The sequence below is a fragment of the Eulemur rufifrons genome, chromosome 7, assembly GCF_041146395.1.
Source record: "Eulemur rufifrons isolate Redbay chromosome 7, OSU_ERuf_1, whole genome shotgun sequence".
NCBI classification, from domain to species: domain Eukaryota; kingdom Metazoa; phylum Chordata; class Mammalia; order Primates; family Lemuridae; genus Eulemur; species Eulemur rufifrons.
Genome location: NC_090989.1, coordinates 15,871,763 through 15,886,042, shown reverse-complemented (window position 1 = coordinate 15,886,042; position 14,280 = coordinate 15,871,763). Strand labels below are relative to the sequence as shown.

General features: G+C 38.4%; 1 long non-coding RNA gene across 1 annotated transcript; it reads left to right on the top strand.

Annotated features, from left to right (window-relative positions):
* The first annotated feature begins 9,405 nt into the window (after positions 1-9,405).
* On the top strand, positions 9,406-14,066 carry LOC138386153 (uncharacterized). Its single transcript, XR_011233875.1, has 3 exons — positions 9,406-9,441; positions 11,104-11,246; positions 13,556-14,066. It is a non-coding gene; the product is annotated as an uncharacterized lncRNA (long non-coding RNA).
* Positions 14,067-14,280: the final 214 nt, after the last annotated feature.

Here is a 14,280-nt window from a genome sequence, read left to right as displayed (position 1 = left end):
GGAAATAAATTTTTGGTGTGGATGAGTGGAATCCCAAAGTATGTTCTGAACCCAGCGTCTAGAAATTGTGAATGTTATTTGAAGATGGATATCCATGGCACACATCCAAACAGATGGAAACTACCCAGAAGAAATAAAACTAAAAATATCTCTTTCTCATATTATTGTAGCAATAATCTACAGTAATCTTCTGCTCTCAACAAAAGCCCTGATAATTTATTCCAAGTATCTTCTTTAGACATGATAATTGTCTATAGAAACAATGAATTAATGTAAGATCTTCAAGCAAGGATAGGAATATTTTACTCTAAACTTGGCTAAACCACTTGAGTAGAGGTGGGTCACCGTGTTAGGTACCTATGCTGCATAAAAAATTACCCCCAAAACATAGTGGCTTAAATCAACAAACATTTATTATCTCATAGTTTCTATAGATTAAGGATATGGAAGCACCTTAGCTAGGTGATCTCTCATGAGTCCACAATCACGGTGTTGACTGGAGCTGCAGTCATGTCAAGGCTCAAGTGAGACAGAATTAACTTCAAGCACAATCACATGGCTGTTGGGAGAAGTCAGATTTGCTTTTGAGCTCTCTTTCCTGAGCTTCTCAACATAGCTGTCCCATCACATGGATGCTGACTTCCTCCAAAGTGAACAATCCAAGAGATGGCAGAAGCACATCCAATACAGATGTCACAGGGGGTATTTTGTTTGTTTTTTTAATAACCTAATCTCAGAAGTGACTTCTGGTCATTTCTGTTATACCCAGCAGCTGACCCTTGAACAGCATGGGCTTGAACTGTGTGGATTCACTTACATGATTTTCTTCTGCTTTTGCCACCCCTGAGACAGCAAGACCAACTCCTCTTTCTCCTCCTCCTCAGCCCACTCAGTGTGGACATGACAAGGATGAAGATCTCTATGATGATCCACTTCCCCCTAATGAATAGTAAATATGTTTTCTCTTCCTTATGATTTTAATGATATTTTTTAAATCTCTGGCTTATTTTGTTGTAAGAATACAGTATATAATACATACAGCATACAGAACATGCGTTAATTGACTGATTCTGTGATTTGTAAGGCTTCTGGTCAACAGTAGGCAACTAGTAGTTAAATTTGGGGGGAGTCAAAAGTTATACCCAGATTTTCAACTCTGAGGGGGTCAGTGTCCCAAACTCTGCATTGTTCAAAGGTCAACTATTTTTTTAGTAATGAGGTAATATATTCCAAAACACATTCAATGCATGGGGATTCAACAAAGATACAGACACCACCAGATGGGGAATATTAAAGATCATCTTAGCGGCTGCCTGTTATAGTCACCCAGGAAAACTCCTCCTAAATTTATGTTCCTAAAGAATGATAGTGTTATACTTTGGTATTTGACCATTTTAAAGCTAATTTTTAAAATATTAATACTTATGTCTATCGAAGGCAAACAAAGCCAGACACTAGTTAAAGTAGTAAAACCAGATTTTTATCAGTAATATACTATTTCCAAAGAGAAGAGGGTCCAGCATGAGCTAAATTCAACCTTAATTTGTGCACAGATGACTGGGCATTTTTAAGAAAGAATGAGAAAGTAAGGAGGGGCCTAACAGGAGATCAGTAGAGTCAGAAGTGAACAATTACAAAGGATTGGTCAGGGTAATTGCTAATTAAGCCAGCTGTAACTGTTAGCTGCTAGTTGCCAAAGCTAGGATTCTCTCCTCTCACAGAGACTAGGAGACAGGACCCCTGTCCTTTCCGATAATTACATTTTAATGGAATGGCTTTCAGCTCCTTGATAAAGACACTCCTGAGTTGTAGGATATATACATACACACACACACACACACACACACACACACACACATCTCATAGGGATATATGAGGATTCATAATCTTAAGCCCTTTTTAGTAAATGCTTGAGAAAAAAGGGTTGTCAGGAGCCCGTCATCAGGTATTGGCCGTAACAAACAGTTAAACTCTTCGGCAGCCGTGGGCTTTCTCAGAAAGACACTTTAAGGGGCTTGAAGTCATCCCAGGGGTGCAGCCTTGATATGATAGAAACTATGCTTGTGTTTAAGTCTCTTGATGTGGAAGGAGGGAGGTAAACAAAATCAAGTGCTATGGTTTTATAGGCCAAGGTTGAGCCCTAGTTGAGAGGAGGGCTCAGTGGGTCCTGGCTAGAGTTTGATCAAGCAAAGAATCTTCGTCATGTCCATATAATGAAACTCTAAACCAATTCAGTCTTCACAGAGTCCCCAGTTACCAAACATATTAATATACAAGTTCAATGGTATCTAATTCAGTACTGAAGACAGATATTTTTTACACTACTCAGTTCTCTGCTGGTGACTTGAATCCATCGGCTAATTTATCAGCTTCTTCCTTGCTCCTGAGTTTGCTGACCACAGGCCTCTCCGACTCCTGGTCCCCCAAATGTAGAATGAGTTCATCTGCCAACGTGGCCAGATGTGGGAGCCAGCTGGCTATGCCGACTGTTCTTGGGACCGGGGAGAACCCGGAGCATAGTTTCTCCAAAGCTGGCTGGGGCCCAGCAAACCAGCCAGAAATCTCTGAAAATTTCCAGAGCTGGCCAGCTATGCTTGACATCTGTGTTCCAGAGCCGGGGACCCTCAAGCCTCATTCCAAACCCAAATCATGCTATAATATGTAGCTCTCATTTTTCCATTTTCAGTTGTCTTCTGATATTTTTGCATGTTCAGGGCTGGCCAATGGTAATAGAAAGAAGCAGACTTTGTTATGTTCAACCTTTTCTAGCAGACATAGTTCTGTGCCTTTTCCAAACCAGAAGATCTTTATTTAAAACACTTCAGCAGGATTCTGGATTTTCCAGCACTCAGTTCCATACAAATGAATGGGACACATGTGGGAAAACATCAATTTATAAAAATGTTGAAGTACTATGTGATAGAATGAAATGTAGTGGGCATCATCATTCTCGTGTCTATTATTTTTGATGTTGATATTTCTAGTATTTTCTGTGACATGTTGTCTCACAACTATCATAAATAGCTGAATACTTTCGTTTTATTTTTTTTTTTTCTTTTAAGCTCTTCAAGTGATCACAGCAAGTAGTCCTTTTGGAAAAATCAAGTTTTTAGTTACTCCTTTTATAAACTTGAGGGCAAAATGGTTTTGCAATTCAACAACAATATCAAAATGAACATACTGTGTCTTTTAAAAAATATATTTATTTGAGAAATAATAATGTATATTCAAGGTGTACAATATGATTTGATACAAATATACATCACATACTGATTACCATAGTCACAATAATTAACACATCCATCACAACCTATAGTTATCATGTGTGTGTGAGAGAGAGAGATGAGGACATTTAAAATCTGCTGTCCTAACAAATTTCAAGTAAATAATGCAGTATTATTAACTATAGTCACCAAGCTGTACATTAGATCCTGAAAGCATATTCATCTTAAAACTGAGAGTTTGTATCCTTTGACCAACATCTCTCCATTTCTCCCACACCCTAGCCCTTGTCAAACACCATTCTACTCTTAAAGCACAGTGTCTTAAAGATCACTTGAGGCTTGTTTCCAGGTATCTCTGTGCTTCAATTTACTCACCTTTGAATTCATGTTAATATCCCCCCTCTCTCTCGGAGCTGACGGAGAAAGCAATGAAATAACATACATGAATGCTCCTAGCACAATGTCTATTACCTGACAAATGCAAAACTAATACTTACGTCTTTTATTGGAAAGGTTATAATTTTTTAGTTGTAGAGTTTTCTGTAGAAGGAATAGATGGAAGAATTTCAGGTCTTTGCATGTATTAATCTTCAAACTCCAAGGCAGCTTTGTAACTCAGAATGTGAATTTAGTCCCTTTGGATGGGCGGGAGGAGGATGAGTTGGTTCTCTTTGATCCCTTGTCCAGTGGATGCATTGGACAAAAATCAGTTTTTACTTGAGTGTCTCCCGTAGACACTAGCAGAACAAAAATTCTTTCATGCCTTCAATATGATGAGATCTGATGTCTCCTTTGTGAGAGATCTTAAATGCTTATTCTTTCCAAGATGATGTTAATCCTTTTTAGTCTTTTTTTTTATGGAACTAACTTATATTAGCAGTATCTCCAAACACAATAAAGTAGAGAGGAAACTTCTCAACCAATTAAATATGTTGGATGCTTACTATGTGCATGACATGGTCTTAAATTGAATGAGTGATACACTTTGGATAAAAAAGAGAAAAGGCAAAAATAACTCAGGGAGTTGAACAGAGTGCAGAAGAGGAAATGACAAATATACATTCATGGACTGAGGTTAGGCAATTTGGACTGAAACATATGGATTATGTATAAAGTAAATGACAACGTGCTTCTGCATTTAGCTATGAACTCTGTTCTCTCTTTAGCATTTACTGCCGGGCAAGAGCTCTGCCAGATTTCTCAAATTAATTTTCTGTGCCCATGACATCTATTTCCTCTCCACCTACTTTCCCTTAACCCCCTGTAATTTGCTTTCCATTTTCAACAATGTGCCAAAGGTCACCAAGTGTCTGCTTACAAAGGTCACCAATGACTTTATTATTGTCAAAATGGTGACCTTCTCTTGTGTTTTATTCTATAAGATGTTCTTCAGTGTATTTGACATTTTATCTCAATATTTTTTTTTACCTTGGCTTCTATGACATAGTCCTAGTCTTTTGCCTTGGCTTTCCTCTGTGGTCTAACCATTCCTACTTATCTTTCCTGGTTTTCTTTCCCCAGAAATATCTATGTGTATTACTCAACTCTACAGGTCTGTCCCTCAGATCCATATAGTTCCGGCCTTGGAATGTTGCTATCCCCTAAGCCCTGACAATACCTTATCAAATGTTGCTTCTGTGCTCCTCACTCCCCAGATCTTTCTGCAGTTCATTCCCACACAAGAATGCCACATCCTCACATTAATCCTTCATGCACATTCCCATCATCTCTTCCTTCCTCACATCTGTACATTCTCACACTCACCGGCCACTCTCACTGTCTGGCCTACGTGCAGTTCCCAGAATAAATAAAAATCTGCTGGCTGATTCGTGTCCTTTCACATTGCACAGACTTTTTGCATGTCCTTCCTTCCTCCTAGAATGACCTTCCCAACTGGTGAGACTTTTTAATATCTGCTAGTCCTGCAAAACTCTGCTCGTGGCTTTTTAATATGTATCTCCTATCTCCCCATTTTAAGGCAAATGTTCCTCTTTCTTCTATTTTAAGAGTTGATACTTTAAATAGACAGTCATTGTTTGTCTCTTTCCCCTGCCTCCAATGCCCAGCATAATTTCTGACCCATCACACACAATCACAACCTCTTTGCTCAATGAAAACATGAATAAAGCAAGCCAGACAGTTACCCAATCCACCTCTCTCGTGAGATCTCTGGTCTTGCATGTGTAACTAATTTCTTGGCATGTCCATTTCTACTAATCTCAAACCCAGTGCTTTCAATACTAGAAACGATACTTCAGTTCACAGTGAGGATCTCCCAACTTAGAGTTTATACTCTGAGAATTTCTCATTAAGACAGGCGCTTTCTCTCCTGTTGGACTGCAAGCCTCTCGAATGAAGGGCTCATTTCCCCTAGAACTCAATAACAACTAATCCATATGTGCATACACATTTCGACTAATTGTTTAACTAAATGATTGGTTAAACAGTAAACATAAACACTGGAAATGTAACTTGGAGCAAATTGATTGAGAACTAAAACCAAATGTTTAATCTTCCTAGATGGCCTCCTGCTTAGTCTTTGTCAAAACCCTTCTCCAGTATCAATTCCTCCATTCAATTCCTCCTCAGGTTGCACTTAGCAGAGGGCACCTAGTAGATCTAGATCTATTTTTATAGTGGTTTTGAAGGTGCTTTTGCACATTCCACCCTCTCTCAACAGTAAGTTAGCTGAGATCACGAATTTCTATTTCTTTTAGAAGAACACCTTCCCCCAGTAGGCATTTACAGCCATTTGGTTGAACGGAGGCACCAAGAGTTGGGACCCAGGGAGTTTATCAAAGATGTTAGGAGTTCAAGAGAAGTGACTAGATACCCAAAGAGCTAGGTATCAATAGAGAAGCCAATAATAAACAAAGAAAGCCCTGAAAGCTTAGCCCACAAGTCCTTGTCCTTTTCAGAAAGGAGACAGCTTCTGGGATGTTCTCAGTGTCCGTTTCTCTTCACAGGAGCCCTACTCCATCATCCACTCTAAAAGGGCCAGAGGAAAATCTGGACTGTACCAAGAAACCCCAAATCCAGTTACGTGACTAAACTGTTGCACAGACATCCAAATTCAAAGGCCCAGGGTAACTTGCCCTAGCATTTCCTATGAGAACATGTCTGCTTAATAACAATGTAACAGATAATAAGAGCGCCAATCACAGAAAGCTGGTCCAGCCATGCTAAAGGTTGATGATAATTACCAGACTAAACAAATCATTAGAAATATGTCCCTATCTCCAATCTGGATTTTAAAATACTTAAGAGTAACTTGGGAACCAAGGTTCAATTTAATAAGCATTACGATAATGAGTACCAAATGGTTTAGCTATAAATGTCCTTTGAAAAGGTTTTTGGATTTTTTTTTTGACATGTCAGGGTAGATAAAATTTAAGAACACAGATTTGATTCCTCCTGAACTGTCTTTTAATTATGTGGGGAGGTAAATGAGATGAAGCCTACTGTCTTTTAGGCTGTACATATGTGGACACACTTCAGACATTATAGGTGGGAAATGATTGTAAGTGTATTAAAAGCACTTTTTCATTTGAGAAGGAATGGCAAACAGATATTCACTGAAAAATGAAAAAGAAAGAGAAAGAAAGAAAGAAAGAAGAAAGCAAGCAAGCAAGCTTACCTATTCCTCTTTTTCATATTTAAAAATGCATTCATAATATAGGGAACAAATTTCCTAGATCTGGGTAACAGTAATTTGTAGTTAAAGCTATCCATCAAGGAAATCTGTACTGCCAATTCCCCTACAAGGTGAAGAAGAGTAAAATTAAATACAAAAGTTTTCAAAAAAGCAGGTGGCATTTTCATCATCAAGAAGATATGAAATAACTATTTTTTCATAAAGGACATTTCACTTTGAGACTTTCATTTCTGCCCTTTGTATAACCTGTACAGTGTGTTTTTCCTAATGTCATTTTTCCTGGCTGAGAAGCACATTAACAAGAATAGAGTTTTTAAAAAAAAGTGGAGGTGGAGAGAACGGGGGTGTTGTGTCACAAGTGACTTCAAATGGAAGAAAAATACCGATTCCACATTTCATCCTGAAGAGAGAATGGAAATTTAAAGATCATGTTCACTAAGTTTCCTTTCATGCCCACAGTCAACCAAAGATTTCTGTGTTTGATTAACCTAGCATTCATCCAACTAAGAAATTGCTCCTTCATAGAAAATAATCACTGTTCCAACACAAAATAAAGCAGTGTGAATTCTTTATCTTTAGCTACGCTGGATCTCATGAATCCTTGCAATCTTGAAGAATTGTACCGCTGATTCTTTCTGGTGGGGACTACTTGGGGTGTTTGAATTAAGCAACCCTGCTTCATGTTGACTAATATGGATAGATTCGTCCCATTTTCCAGTATTATATTTAAATATTTCCACCTCCCATTTAGTAAAACCAGCCTTTCTGGACCCTTTTAATATACTTTAAGAAGGTTTTATGTTTGTTTGGAATATTTCAATTTTCATTTTAGTGGTTTTTAGCTAAAAATATCTTATTTTACTCTATCAGTTAATTTTGAGTAGTGTGAGCAAAACCTGTCTCAAAACCAGGTGAGATTGTCTCTGTGAAATGTCCCACTTTGCACCCTTTGAGGTTATCAAATATCAGATGAAATGTGCAAGGATAGAATTCATGGGAGTTTTTAGTTGCACTATTGGAGTGGGAAGTAGCTGTATAAGAAATGAAAATAAAATATGAATTGGATAAGTGAAGAAACTTTCAAACTGGTTTATACATAATGACCATTCCATAAATGTTAGATGTTGTTATAATTTGTCATTGCATCTATTTTCAACATCTTTGACCTCAATGCTTCCATAATCTGACTGTGTCTACATATTCATTTGTAGTTGCCAAACAAAATTCCAAAATTCAGACCTAATAATGTCAGTCCTAGAATGCCATGAGCCACCTATCTTCTGGTTGTGTTTTCCCTAAATAAGAATTTTTTAAGCATGCATGAACAATCAATATCCATATATTATTAGTGTTAGAATTAATAATAAAATACTTTGATCAGGTGGGAGAAGGAAGTTACACAAGATTCGATCAGTTTCCGATGGCATCTGTGCTTTTCTCGCTGGAGCTATAGGCTTTGATTTAAGTAGCTCTCCCTTCATTGTCTTCAATCACTTCTTGTTCTGAAGGTATTTATTTCCATGGTTAGTGCTACCACAGCACCCACTGTCCCAGACACACGATAAATGATCCACGAAATATTTTCTCTCCTAAGCAATCACTTGTAACTCCTGGCAACATTGGCCATGAACTAAACTCCCCCAGTCCCATATGCCCAAGGGCTGAAAGAACTCACGGTGGGCCTGATGGAAATTACATCCTGAACCTACAAGAAATGTAATATGCTCAGCCTCTCCAGCTTCTTTTTTTTTTTTTTTTTTTTTTGGTTTACATGGGAACCTGTGTTTGTAATGGAGTTTTGTGTTAACCAGCTACAGGGTCCTGACTGCCTATGCCTACCATGCCACAGAACTCCTTTTCTAACATATATCCAAGCCGTGCTTTGTCGTGCTTTATGGTTTGAGATGCTTTTTAACTGATTTTAGTCTTTCTCTACTAGAGGCAAAGTTTCGATGTTTTGTTTGTTTTGACTTTTGGTTGGTTGGTTGGTTTTTAGTTCAGGTTTGCTTGTTAGTTTTGCCCCCACTGTTGATTAATTAACTAATTAATTAAGTTTTCATGTTCTCTTAGGCTTTCTGAGATGAACCTCTCCTTTCCTTTCCCCAATCCCTGTGCCTTACAGAACAAATGGTTTTGTTGGATTTAACATAGTTCCACAAACTGGATTTGTCAGCACATGTCCATTCACAGCAACCACCTCCAGCACCGTGACTACCACAATCCTTGTCTTTTGTTAAAGAAACCCCACCCCTTCTACCTTTCCTCTTGCTACATCGTTTAAGTTCCTTTTATGTGTTATCACCTGCCTTGTGCTATGAAAGAAACCATGTGGGAGAAATCACTTTTTTACTTCTATATATAAAATAAAATTCAGAGTTGTCTTCTCTTTCCTATGAAAGAAAGTTTACGCCACCTCTAAAATATTGCCAATGACCCTGCCAGTCTTCCTCTTACCTGGATGTGTTTCTGGCCAAAGTGAGGAAGCAGAGAAGAAAGCTCATGATCCCTCAAGTAGCCAACAGCAGAGTGAAGAGCACACACGTGGACAAAACTTACAACATGGTGAGAAATGTGCTATTATGGAAATCTGTACCTGTGAGACAGTGAGAAACATACCCAGATCTTCTAAAAGAACTGAGGGGATAAGTCATTGGGGAAAAAAAAAAAAACAACAACCTTTAAAAAATGGCAACTTGAGAGAAAACTATGCATTTGCTGGGCAGATGGGAAAAGATGTTCTAGGTAGAGAAAACAGCCTGTTAGCAATAGAGGGGACAGTCTCCTCAGCTAATATGAGCAATCTGGTGGGGCATGTGTGTGTGTGTTTGTGTGTGTGCCTGCAGATGTTTGTGAAGGAGTGTTAATGGAGGTGTTAGGAGATTAAACATTGAAAGATAAATGTAAATGGGTTAATGGAGTTCAGCTAAATGTCTTTTACTCCATCCTGTGGGCAATTAAAGGCTATTTTATGTTTAGTGGTTAAGAAAGATTTCTGACATTAAGTGGAGAACTGACCATGAAGAACGATACTAAAAGCAGAGAGAATGATACAACAGCTGAAGCAAGGGATGACACAAGTTGATGGGTTGATGCTACAACAGAGTTGGTGGGGAAGATATTCAGGAGGTACGTTAACAGGACTTGATGATGGATTGAGTGGATGCCGGGTGCGAGGTGGAGGGGAGGCAATTGAAAGTGATGTCTAAACTCACAGGGAGGATGGTAGAAGAGTACTTGTGAGAAGAGAGGATGAGTTTAGTAATGGGACAACAGGGGACATATCCAGGTGGAAAGAAAGTGTTTTTATTTGGCGCTCAACCAAGGGATCTGGCTGGAGAAACAAATCTGAGACTCATCCCAGCAACTGAGTGTAGATGAAGGCATGTAAGAGGGTGGAATTACTCTTACATAGTAACAGGAACAGAGTAATAAGAATGAAATGCTGGTGAATCTCCACATGTAAGTCATGGACGGAGAAAGCAGAGCTACAAAGAATGCTGAGAAATGGCCAGAGAGATAGAAAAGAATTCACACACAAATGGAAGTTGGAGAATAAAGTGATGACCAATATTAAATGTCATAAAGGTCAAATAAAAAGAGGAATACAAATTTCCTATCGGTTATTACACCTTGGACAGCATTGATGATGGTTGCAAGAAAAATTTCAGCAGAGTGTTGGGATGTGAGGCCAACACGCAATGGTTAGTAATGTCAATAGAAGAGAAGGAATAAAGGCATCTACACATTAGCTAGATGGGGAAACTGAGTCTAGGAGAGTTTCATCTTAAAAAGGAATAAAGAAAACTTCAGGAAGACTAAACATAAATCAAGGGAGAATAAAAAGTAGAAGATACAAAAAAGAAAGAATAATTTTTGAACCAAGTTCTCCAAGGAGGTGAAGAGAATTATGAGGTAGAGCAAAGAAGGATGGTATGAAGTTGAGTAGTGATGGATACATGTTTGCTAAGACAGAGTGAAGAATGGGGTAAGAGAAGATGAGTGGTGAGAAGAGAAGCCAGTAAATTAAAAACATTTGCTTTCGAAAACATTTATTTTTTTGGTGAAGGCAAAGACAGAGCTGGGGATGTGGGGGGAATACTGGAGGATGGAGTGGTGAAAGCTTGGAATAACCGCTTGGGGTATTCAGGATGGGAGTGGAGTGGGGGGAACAACCAGTGCCCACTTGGAAGAGAGCTGTTTTGAGTTCACATCTCGTGGCTCCAGATGACCCTGAAGCACCGTGATAAGTCTGGTCTCCAGAGGTATGAACTGCAGGCTGACAAGAGGCCAGAGGAGGACATGATCTGGCTCTGTCTGATGAGGGAGATGCTGGCAGGAAGCTTTTCACAGAGGATGCACCTGAGCAGGTAAGGCATGGAAAGCCCTATGGGCAGAGAAAACATCACAGAATAGAGGTTCCAAGGCATGTCTTAAAGTGTCTTATTTCTTATATCTTTACTTGTGCCACAGTGATGAGACACTCCTTATCAAGGCTCAGCTTGTTTTATTGATGGCACATTAGAGAGAAAGCCATGTAGTTCTTGCTTCTAAGAAATATCTCTTCTGGGAAAGTATGAAAGGAATCTGTGAGCTCTGTGAGCTGCCCCGGCCCAGCCACATAGCTGGCTCTGTCCAAAATCAAGAGGATTTTCAGATGTTTCTCTAGGGCAGGGAGATATCAGCTGTGTATATCCAAGAGTCTATTTATCTAATAAAATAAAAACACATAGTTCCCCCTCTATGGGCCACTACTCTTCTGAGCATTTTGTAAGTATCAATTAATTTAATCCCCAGAACAACCCTCCAAGGTGAGTACTGTCATTATCCCCATTTCACAGATGGGGAACCTGCAGTCACAAGAAGTTAAGTCTGCTGTCTATAGGCTCAAAGAGGGGTAAGACTCACAGGAGCAATTTGAGAATCTGGACGGCCCAGCTACCCACAACACCAAACTATCTTTTAATACGTAAAAGGTTTGTAATCATAGAATTCTATGGGGGAATTTTCTAGCTACTCTAATTCCTTCCCAACATACTATCACCAATGGAATTTAAGTAGGGTTGGCAACTTAACAATTTCCATTGTGTTGTCTTCTTTAAAGACTATACAATGAGGGATTGTGCAGCATAAAGGTGATCATTTTGATGTCAGAGAATGTTTTTTCCTTCACCCTGAAATACCCATGTCTTCAATTTCAGTGAGTCACAGGACATTCATGGGCTCCCTGGGTGTCAGATCTATTTCAACTCTCTGTGTTTCCAGAGCAGGTGTCTATGCAGTCAGCCATGCTGACCTCTGTTTGTCTTGGGAGCCTTTTTGAAGTAATAGAAGATAGTCTACTATTAGCCTGTATTCCACTTGGCAAAGCCAAACACATGTCAAGCCTGCTTGGATATATATATCTCTAGAAAATTTGATTTTCCTTATTCTTAGCCAGTTATACATGTGTTCATGTATTATTAATTGCTATGGATCTAATTTTTCCATTGTCCTATGTGTGTGTATTTGTATCTGGAAATGATTATCCTCTGTTTAAAATTCAAACACATTGTTTCTTTAGCTAATAGCTTACTCTGTCTTCACAGAGATACTTGTTTGGTTTTTAGAGAAAGATTTTGGCATTTTGAAAGTTTTATATTTTGACCACTGAGCCCAACTCTGACCACATTTTTTAATGGAATCCTCTTTGATGAAAAGATAAAGCATTATGCTAACCTGTAGCCTTTGGATTTGAAGTCTAAACAGAAGGATAATGCGTAAATTGGCTAATTATTTCCTGCCTCTGAGTCAGCTAACTTTTTACCATTAACTATAAAGAGGCAAACTAACAAAATGTTGTCTTCTAGTAACCAATGAGTAAGAATTGTTGAGTTTTTAAACGTCAAATCAAATTTTAGAATGGTGCCAAAAGAATGAGGACAGTGGCTAGATAATGTTGCAATTAAATTTTAATTAAGAAAAGGAAATTTTGATTTTGCATGTTATTGAGGTATCTTCTACTGTGATAACTAAGGAACAATTAAAAAATTTTAAGGGAAAACTGAACATAAAAACTCCAAGCATGAAAACTTTCTTAGCTTCATTGCAGGAGAGGCCAGCCTGCCTGAAGCAAAATACAAAAGTAATTCTAAGTAGTTCTGAATCATAGCATTCATACCAGATCTGTCACTTATATTTTGCTTCCATTGTTCAGGAAAAATCCATGACCCCAAAATATAGATGAGCTCATTAGTAATAATTAATGGCTTATATGAATGTAGTAATTTACTTTCTGCAAAGTTATTCCTTCATTCAATTAAAAAGTATTTGTTAGTCATCTATTAGGCTGTAGGCTATACAGAGTCGGTGTATAATGAAAACTTGGAAATTGGACTGAATTGATTTGAAATGCCCTGGAGATGCGTTATAAAACATTTCCTCAAGAAAGAAACTGTAAGTATTGTATGTGTTCCTTCACTTCTACTCTAGTAACATAAACATGAAGAAGACACCCATACCAATCTGGTAAATGGTCTGTTTGCTCTCTCAGGGTGACTAGAAAGATTATAAGCTTAGCATTAAATAGCTGCAAGGAATTTGGATTAAAAAATATTCTGTTTCACCTACAGCCTATCTCGTCTGCTCAGTTCTCATTGCTCATGTCATCTGTTGCTAAAACTATGTCTTCCCCTTCCAGACATGGATGATCCCATCAACCAACCATGAGCCAAATTTGCTAAACATCAGCCTGCAAAAAAGTATGCTGAGTCTGTGACTTTTCACCTGGCCAATTCTATCAGCACTGCATGCCAGCCATAAAGACAAAATGACCAGTCAGCTGAACTCTGTGAATGGCTGAACTGACTGAACTGCCCAGATATTTTGGCCAGGAAGACACAATCTCAGGCTTCCCCCATAAACACAAATTCCCATGGAAACCAAACCAGGAGACAGAGTGTATTCACTTTATTTTAGGTCCAGTGATCCTCACGAGACCTTCCCTGTGTCAGTCAGTGCTTTTCTCCATGGCTGGATATCTTTTGAGCCATCACTTTAATGAAGCTCAGACAGGAGTTGCTTTGAATAGGCTCCAAGGAGTTTTCCATGGAGAACTTATGTCTATAGAACTGTCTGCTCACCCAGACTTCATAAACCTTTTGTCTATCCAGACAGGGGGGAAAAAAACCACATTGCACTGTTATTATTAAATTCATTGAGTATTATTTTATTCTCTTTTTTAATATAGCTACATTCTTCTCTCACCACAATATATCTGAAACTTGAAACGTTATATCTGCTTTTAAAAACTATTTCAAGGATATCAATGATTTATATCCTAAATAGTCAAATGGAATTTAACCCTTATTTTTCTTAAGAGTTCAGAGTGCTATGAAATAAAACACCACATTTTACTATGAAAAA